Here is a 10628-nt window from a genome sequence, read left to right as displayed (position 1 = left end):
ACTAAAATGGAGTAAAAGGACCTGGAACTCTAGCTGTTGATGTTTTTTCACTTTTTCTGTGTTTATTGTCCACTATAATTTCTTGTTAAACCTCTTAAGTCCTGTTGACATACACAGTATTCAGCTTGTCAACTTAGCCTGTACATGTGTAAACTGTGTTGGTATGTTATTGTTGACAAGTCAAATTCTGGTCCGGACTAGAATTCAAATGTAAACAATAACTGTTACAGTGCATTTTGCACATACAGACATGCTGACAAGCATATTATCAATACTGGGTGTTTCAACATTCTTTTGGGAGTAGAATAAGAACTTACAAACTTACATATGAAAAATAACAACAAAATTAACATTATTAGCTCTGTTAGTAAACTGAGGAAAGTAGAGCATTAGGCACAATTTATGGGAAGTTTAAAAGGGTCGGCAGCTGTGTACTGGTGATTTTTAAGCACGTTTGTTTTGTGTGCATGTAACATTTTTTCGTTACTCATCGAAAAGCATTAAACTGCTTTGCATTCACTCTGTAAGCACAGTGTAACGTTTATTAATTTTTGTTGCATTCAGACAATTGAATTCAAGTTATCATATCAACGTAGGTATATGTGTTAGATTTCACAAGCTGAATACTTGTATCTCCAAGTGATCAATCTTTCAATCCACTTTCCTGTGTACATGCTAGATTCCAGCATGGAAAACACTGGAATTGGATTTAGATTGTGGTCGGGCTAAGGGATTAACTCATGAAACCATACACACTGAGCAAAAATACAGAAAACACAATTAAGCCTCGCAGCTACTCATCTTATCCAAATCAAACACCCCATCAATAACACTGTCCTTGTTTTACTACACATTGAATAAATCACATGAAAACAAAAAATATGTTGTTTCTTTCTCTCAATTGATATGTATTTACTCAATATTAAATGTCATGAAATTATTGGGTATTAATCGTCAAAAATTCGCTCGCCGCCTCTGTTCCTTGGCCAAAGAAACGAAATGAACACTATGTCGGTCTCGTCTTACCGAGCGTTTGTCAACAAAGATTAGTATTATTGCTACACAATACTATTCAAAGTATCAACCCTTCTTAATTTAATTCTTTTCGACGGTGTCTCGTATGCCCATGAATTAAATGAAACGCTATCTTCAAATGACACGGGGAGCTGAACCAATTGCGTAACTTCAAGGCTTTTACAAGAATCGTTGAGAAAATAGATGAACACTGCGACATTCCTACATTCGTTTTGACGGGAATGAGGCTTTGCAGACCTGTTCAATTCTATACGCAATCATCAACAGTGTGTTTTATTGAGCGCTATGTACGAACCACGGATTCAATCAAGAAGAAAGGAAAGAGAGAGAGGCAATCTTCACGTACGTTATGAGGTATGCTGAACTGATATAGCCTTTTGACATTCAACTCTATAATACTCTTGATACGCTTGACTTTCAGCGTACCCAAGGTGAAGCCTTCATACATAACAAGTCATACTTCCAGGCTATGTGTATTCGGACTTTGTTTGTCTCTCCTGAACAGTGAAACAGCAGACAGTGCATATGTATATATAAATATCTTCTTTGGAATCCGGCATTTGAGTCTTTTCGCTACGATTGATAGGACATCTGCTAACTTCAGGCGTTTTGGAATCCCATTATGACCCGATCAATACGCACCAGAGACCCCAAGTCCTTCGGTTAGGTTGATATGACACAAAACTCAGTCATTATGAAACTAGATGTACCAAAATGATCTCCTCTGAGCAGCTAATCCACCCCTTCACTAAATCACATTACCTTGCACGTGATAAAGTCCAACATCTGTGACATCCCCCTTTCAAAAGGGTGAAGAAGCCCCCCGACAGCGTTGCTGGGGCAACCACATCTTCAGAAGCCGTCGCCTGTGTCTCTTTTTACAACGACGTCGTATTGTCACCCTTCTTTGGCATTTTGTCGAAGAATAGTCTTCGAGGGGGACATTTTCTCGCCTTTTCAAACACGGTGCGTCAAAGAAGATTCAACACCGTGCGAGCTTCAGCAATACTGAGCATTCGAGATAGTCAGCGAACTCGTTTCAGGTAGGTGCTCTGATTTGATAGTTTAATCTCAAATTTAGATGAATTTATGTGAAAATTCCAGTACCGATATATAATGTCCATATTTGAGTATTTCCATATTTGTCCATAATTGTTTTTAATGGTGTAATATTTCAAAGTCTCGCAGGGTGTCTTGACGTTACCAGGAGCGAAAGTCTCATGATAACAAGAAGACAGCGAAATCATCCTGACAAAAAATAGTCGTCTTCAGCCCATTGTATTCTATAAGCAATCAAAATTGTCAACATGGAATGGCTCAAGAAGAGCTGTGCACGTTTTCTCGTTTGCTTTATCCTCAGTCAGTGTCCAGAACTGTAAAACAGCGTGACTAGAAAGTCGCACGGAGAATTACTTGAAAGCTAAAACATTTTGGGAAAAATATGTCCACCCTATGGCCAGCTGTGTGAAACACTCCTAGTGCCTCGTTAGACATGCTCCAGGTCGAACTGATCATGCAAGAACAAATAGGAGCCATTTTATTGATGAGATGGATTAAATTTAGGTTTTCTGTCTTTGTCTTATTAGATTTTCAGTCGCGAGAGCGCTGATAGAACATCGGAAATGAAATCAGACTTATTTGATGGGAAAGATAAAACGAACGAACATGACGGGGACACGAAATCACATCTGTCAGAGCGGAATGTATGAGATTCATATACCGCAAACCCATCGAGTTAGTTCGGCATTTCTTAACTCCTTCCGGTTTTCCGCTCTGTGTATACAATTCTATTTACTATGGTAACTCTTTAGTGGAGAGAATACTTTGGTCGAAACGGTTTCACAAACGAAGCGTCAGCATTGGATGAGGATGTCAGACAGCACTTTAAGGTAGTAAGCGCCTCAGGGACAGATATTCGGACACTTAAACTTTTACGATACTGTTTTGGTCGACCACAGATGGGGACATTTTGAAGATCAAGGAGTATCTTTTCACTGGCTAATATTTTTGTGAAAGTCGGTAAATATATAATTTATTTTTCTGGAACAAAATTTTACACGTGACCCCATTCTTGATTTTGAAAAGGAATTATTTAAATTTCTTTACGGGAAGTTTTAACAAAAGTTTAAGTCTTTCAATCTCGAGGCGCGTACTACCGTACACATTCGGTAGTTGATAATTGTGTTACATAAATTATAAGGGTTCATATTACCGGATGAATGGAATTGTAATCATTGTACATGAAGCGAATCTTTTCAACGGAATTCAAGGGACAGCAGCTGTAACTGTTGTTGATTTTTTCACGGTTTTTAATTTCAACTGCAGTTTCTTCTTATTCTCCCTAAAGTTTGTTGAGATTCACAGCGCTGAGCTTTTTAAGTCAGCCTGTAAAAGTGTACACTGCATAAAAGGCAAGTAGTTGGATTAAAAAGATTGACATTCTTTTCATTAAGATATTTAAAGATTAAATCCCTATATCAAACCGAATTTGCGATGAAAGCACACAGGTGTTCTAATTATGCAAATTTTCAAAAATGAACGCCTACAACAATCCAATTATCCCAGAAAAAGAATTCAGTGTCTTCAAGGAGGTGGTGTAGGCTGATTTCACAGGAGGTCACGATATCACACCTTTCATTTGCATCCCAGTAGACTCAATTACGGTGTACTACCGTGCATTTCTTCAACCCACAAAACTGGCACTTAATGCAATTACATGCGGAAATGCTAAATCTTTCAGCAACGTATTTTGTTTTTTGTAATTGCAGCAATATGGATCGTTAGTTTGCTCAAACGTCGTCTATTATCTCCATTAACCCTTGCTGAAATTGACTTACATGGTCATTTTATTTTCCATTCGACATTGATCCAAATTTACTGAACATTAAAAACAAAAGGGTCATACAAAAAGTGTCAGGGGAACTGGTATCTTTACGCAGATACCAAACAGCATTCCACGGCCAATTTTTAATAACATTTACAAGTATATGTACCAGATTACTTAATTCAGCGACGCTTTCTTTGTTCTGAACTATTTACTGTAGATTCAGTGGTTAAACACTCGATAAAGATTGTGAATGAAGTAATATAATGCAGGTTACATACCCATGCATGAAGACGTAACCATAAAAATACCCATTTTAGTTCATGAAACTAAAAGAGAGTCACAAGGCTAAAACTGAGATGACATGAATTCCTATGTTGTGTTCGGTCTAAAATTTATTTTCCAGACGAACTCGTATCAGTGTGCTGATATGAGTATATTGATATTTAATGTACAATTGATAAAACATAAAAAACCGCATACTATTCATAGGAACAAAAAATGTTGATGTTGAGTGCAATACCAGTATACATCAATCGATTGATTTTGTGGGTGAAGTGTAGAACAAAAAATAAGCTTATAAACTTGTATAAATGCGAGCAGTGTTCTTCAACTAACGAACAATAGCAAATATGAAAACTGAAAAATACCCTCTGTTAATATTGCTTAACTGGGATAAGAAGAAAAATTTGACGTCTTTATTTCACAGTGGTCTCCGAAGAGAACAGTAGTGAAGCAACGATGAAAACAATCTTTAATCATTTAAAATTTACAAAAACAATGTCACATACATCATGAAAAAGACAGTGAAAAACATTCAAGCGGCGCTTCAATGAAAACAAGATGTCAGCGCATGAAGGATAGCGTGTCACGTGACTTTTGTGCTGAAGCAACAACAATGTGCCACGATAGAACTGGAAATAACATTTCCGACTGGAGATATGTTTTTAAAAGACACGCACGGGCACTCACTTCTGGAGACGCGTGAAAACCCGATGGCTTTGACACGTTTTTATCAATGCGTTTTTATCAGAAAAAATAATCAACATTTTAGCTAACAAATAATATGTAAATCGCAGCTAGAAAATGTGTGTCGCGAGAGCTAAGTAATAACACGTAATCAATGTACCGGCTGTATTAACTGATTTTGTCCACCATTCCGATACACATCATAGTATTGCCGGAACTGTAAGTAGAGACAGCCATTTTAATATCAGTGCCATTAAGCATGTGCAAAGTGCACCAGATGTAGGTTTTTCCGCATCATATACGTTTAACATAAAAAATGTTATTACTGAGAAGCATCCAATCAATATCTTGTCTTCTGTTCGGTGTTATTGATAAACATTTTCATTCGAACTGCCGGCTGTGCAGATGTTTAGCTGACCTCATGGCGTTGATATTCGCATTATTGTACATCGCTTTCTCTGATAACAGATTTTCTATACTCACCTTGTCTTCAGATAATTCAATGTACAGCATTTGAGAATTCCTTTCAAATCCAATAGCCTTACGAAATCATTGATTTGATGGCTTGATTACTAACAATGGGACAGCCTGCAGGCAAGTTGAACGTCCGATTAAAATGTCTTTCCCTGACAACGACGCTCGAAAATTTACTTCACTGAGTGTTTACATTATATATGTTATCGGCGTAAGAATCGTTATGTAGTGGTACGCAGCGAGAAATATTCACCAAACTATGAGGATTTGTCAAACCAAAAGTATTGCATGCCTGTTTCCCATAATCACACTAACGATATGGCAGCATGTATCTTCGAACTTGTAAATTCGCCTTCAAGATTTAAAGCTTACAATGGTGCTACTGAACACCAAATAAATCTTATTGAATATCTATTGGTGAATTTTAATCCCAGTGATGAACGAGGGAGAGATTTGAAAAAAATGAGCTGTATTATTTAGCAGTATTCAAGTGCCGCAATGTCTTATGTGTATATATAGACATTTTCAATACCGAAAGAGTCAAGTTTCCTGGTGGGGATATTCCAGGTAGCTTTTGTCATGTGACTATCGCGACTTAAGATGATATTCGAAGCCTATAGCAATTCTCACAGAAGTCCTTATTTTTGTCACTCAGCTGGTTGCCAACAGACGATTTAAAAACATCAAAGTAGCTTATGGTCTTATGTTGAAATGAACAGTTCACGCTGACGAATATCAAAAATCATCACTCGGTTTGATTGACGCGTGGTTCTAAGATTAGAGCTTCTATTAAAGGGAGCGGGTTGTTGGAACCTCAACGGGTGTATGGACCCCTACAACAAATGTAAATACTGTATCTATGGTATGTTTGTGATGATTAAACTTAAAACACGGTTTTCATAATGTACATTGTAAAATTTATATGTTGAAGCTATGTGGATGGGATGCATCTGGATATCGTGCATAAAATACATTGTTTGTAAACAAGAAATTCAAGCAGGCATAGTTCTGACGACCCCATCCCTTTAAAGAGGAGGGTTTACAAATAAATAGTTGCACAATAATCTTTTTTCACATGTTGGACTCTGAACTCTCCCATCTTAAATATAAGCTTATTCTGCATCATTTTCTAAGCTCAAATCGCTACCGGTCCCTCAACACCCCCCTCTTCGATTTCTGTTGGACGTTTTCTTTCGAATGAAGTATGAAGTATGAAGAGCTGAATGCCTGACACTTCTGTTTTCGAAGTGTATACAACCCCTGAAACTGCAAGATCTCGGGGTGAAGTTTGAACTCGCTAACTGGGCGATACGCATGCGTACAAGAGTAAGCTGCGGGACACATGTAATTGGAACCCAAGTGGATTGGACGTTCTCTGGGCTTATTATTACTTGTTAATGAAATGAAGGTTGTCTAGCAACCTGACGTCACATTCTGCGCCTAACAACAAAGAACGCTACATGATAAGCTACTCTGCCGATCTTACATATACTACCCCTGAAAACAATAACAATACTTAGGCAGCAATGTTTTCAAGATATAGATTGCATCAATTTTGACAGTTTAGGCACTATATGACTGCCCGACTGAATTTGAAAGGTTGGAGAAGTGTCCAGTACGTTGACATTACCAAATGACGAGAGATATGTTTGTTTCATGCAGCATTACGTTCATCACCGTCATCTAATTGTCGATTTCTTGACACGAAATGTATTCCTATAAGCGATTTGTATTGTTTGGGTGTGCAAATAAACTGATTTATCCGTGTCACATGGAATATTATCGCAGAGAGAGAGAGAGAGAGAGAGAGAGAGAGAGAGAGAGAGAGAGAGAGAGAGAGGAGAGAGAGAGAGAGAGAGAGAGAGAGAGAGAGAGAGAGAGAGAGAGAGAGAGAGACAGACAGACAGACAGACAGACAGACAGACAGAGACAGACAGCCAGACAAACAGACAGAGAGAGACAGACAGAGACAGACGGACAGACAGACAGACAGACAGACAGACAGACAGACAGACACAGAGACGGACAGAGGCAGAGACAGACAGACAGACATAGACAAAGAGATACAGCCTGAGAGAGAAACAGAGCCGGGCAGAAAGAGTCATACCATTGGGTGACATTCAGAAAGGGAGAATTATATCAGCAGTGTATTTCACGAATACTGCTTTTGCCATATTTGATTTCAAAATGTTTTACAACTCTTCACAGACTGTCACAACGTGCTGAGGAAAGATACAATTCTATGGAAAGTCATTTGTAAAAGAAACTCTCTTTCCCAGAGGTGCATTCTTGCACACAGTGAGATAACGCCTGGGCAGTACATTTAACTTTTATAGTTGAGACTGAGACAATTATAGCTGTTTCATTTTTACTCTTATATGTTTTGCAGCAAAATTCAAACAGGCGCATGGAATGTATTGTGTACCACACGCAATGACTCCCATTTGTGGTGTGTTTTTGCATTCCCTGGAATGATCCTCGTCCGCGAGCGGATAATTACGTCCCCTGTGAGAATCAAATTCGATTGTTGAAAATATCACGGCAGTAATGATAAGATTTGTGAGAATGAACGCCAATGCCTGATAGATAATTGCGTTTTTAGAATTTCAAAAAAATGTTGATATTAACGAGCAGAGATAGTGGGCTTTGCTGACAGTCAAAAATCTCTGGTTCGATATGGATATCATTGACTTCAAATGGACAACGTGAGAACACATACAAATACGCCAAAACATGCCTCAAAAGCTCTTATGAGGCAAACTCGTTACTTTAAGTATTATGTTTGGTTTCATAGACAAAGCTTTTCGCCATAATGGCGTGAAAAAAAACACATTTGGCCGTCAGGCACATTGTATCTATGCCCATATGCGAAAGTATAACACTGAAATACTGTAATATTCGTTGAATACGTGGGAATTACGTCACAATATTTAAATATTTTAACTGCAGGCAGAATTAGAGGCTAACGTGGACTAAAAATCTTTTAAAGGCCTTTTCACTTTGCAGAATGATATTATACGTCGAATAAAAATAATATCGACATCGACGTAATCGTACTGGGAAGACTGTCCTTCTTCAATTATATGATGAAAGAGTAACAGTCGTGCATCGGCTGGGCAAGACCATGGAAGTGAAGTCATTCAGTTGAAGTTGTGTTCATGGGAAGTTTAGTTCCTTTTTCTTCTCTCTAAAGGTGAACAACACTATAGTGTTACATACTCACTCATATACACATACATACATACATACATACATACATACATACATACATACATACATACATACATACATACATACATACTAGTTTGATAAATTGTGAAGTAGAAGCAGACCTGTACACTAAGGATAGCGGCATATATTTACCTTCATCTTCTGTCCATCCAATGATCATATTCAAAAGCAATATTTACATTATTGCCATTCTATTAAGAAAAGAGATTGGCGCAATTAAATGACAACTGGTGAAAATAGGCTACAAAACTACGAAAAAAACAAAAATCACAGACAAGGTTCGTCAAAAATCTTGGATACAGCTCCTTCAATACAAAGAAAATAAATCTATTGAGAGAACAGTTTTGGTATTGGATGTTAATCCTCTGTTGCCGAACATAAAACATTTAGCCGACGAGCATTACAATATCTTGACGCTCTACCAGAAAATGTTTATGATTTCCTCCATAATATCTGAAAGAACTTGCACAAACTTAGGACGTCTTCTAGTCACGCATAAATTAAACAGAAATGGACTCACTATTTTCGGTTCGGCACCATGTAGTGACACAAATTGCAAAACTATGTGTACGCATATGCAACAATCGGGAAAAAATATTGGTAACAGTAATGGGAAGGTTTTCAAAATCAGAGTACAGTTTAACTGTGCCATCTACGTTTTATGTGATATCTGTCTATTTCATCACATTGACCAAACTAATAATAAGATTTGACCGGGCATAGAAGCAATGTCAAAAGTCAAACTAGTGACCCAAACAATGTATGTTTGTTTTTAATCTTCCAAATCACTCCATTCAAAATATGAAAGTCAAAGTACTCCAGGGAATATAAAAGACAGCAATGATAAGTATTCCAGGGACAAGTAGAAGATACGTGAATCTACCGATTAAACTCTTTAAAAGTGATTGAACAGAGAAACACCAATGCCTTCACTGTTGTAAATTTAACCCTCCTTGTCTCTATGGCAACACACTGGTGTTACCGGCAACACACTGGTGTTACCAAGACGATTGGAACTAATTTTGGATAATCGGATTTTCACATTTTTCACATTTTTCAAAAGTATGATGTATCTCTAGCTGAATTTTGCAATATTACAAATTACTCATAAAAACAAGTGTATATAACTTAAAAATAAAAGCAGACGAGCTGACATTTGCAGATTAATCGACATTACTTCTCTATCCAAACCATTTTACTGTTTATCAATATACTTTCAAGCGGTAAATGTTTTGATACATTCATTTCTTGTTTTCCTTGTTATATCTGTTTGGTTTCATTTTGTTCCTGTCTGTGTTTCTAACTTTTCAATGGATCATCTTTCAATCTTTTCACTCAAACTTCCACCTGTAATGTTTCACTTTTGTATTTTAACACCGCCGGTGATCCCAGTTTAATATTCATTATTGTAATGTTCACCTCTTTTCATATGCAAATTTTCGGGGACAGTTTTATTTACTAGTTTTTGACGTTCTTTTTGGGCCAACAATGCCATTGAAACATGTTTGTCATGATTCTCGACAAGTGAGCGGTGAAAATTTCTTGCTCAGCGCTATATATTTGAACTGTCAGCCTTTACTCCACATGGATCTCTGCCATTTTACCTGATATTTTAGCTCGTATATCACTCGGCATTTTACTTTGGTCTTGCATTTTGACTCTTTCCATATTGGTCGAATAATTAAATAGTACTTTCTGCTGATTTGCCCGATTTTAGAGTTTTGTTTATCTAAAGGGTGTTCGACAATTCGAAATGGTTTACTTTCTGAAAACATGAAGGGACAGCTAACATTGAAACAGCTGGAGGATTATTCGTGATTGTCAGAAGAAAGACTAAACTTTTGACATGCAGTTATTTTTTGTCACTATCCTTTTTTAATATGGATCGTATTTGGCTCATATGCATTAAAAGTCTACCTAAGACACACGACTCAACCATGAGTCGATTCTACATACATATCACAAACTCTAAACGAAGGGAGGCGATAAACGAAACCAAGCAAATAAAGATTGCTCGCTTTTCGTAGGCGCGCCTTATCATGTTCTCGTTCGTAAAGGCTTTCTATATTGTTGTAACATTTTCATAAAGCTTGCA

Source organism: Ptychodera flava, chromosome 7 (genome assembly GCF_041260155.1).
Source record: "Ptychodera flava strain L36383 chromosome 7, AS_Pfla_20210202, whole genome shotgun sequence".
Lineage (NCBI taxonomy): Eukaryota > Metazoa > Hemichordata > Enteropneusta > Ptychoderidae > Ptychodera > Ptychodera flava.
This window is presented reverse-complemented; position numbering follows the sequence as displayed.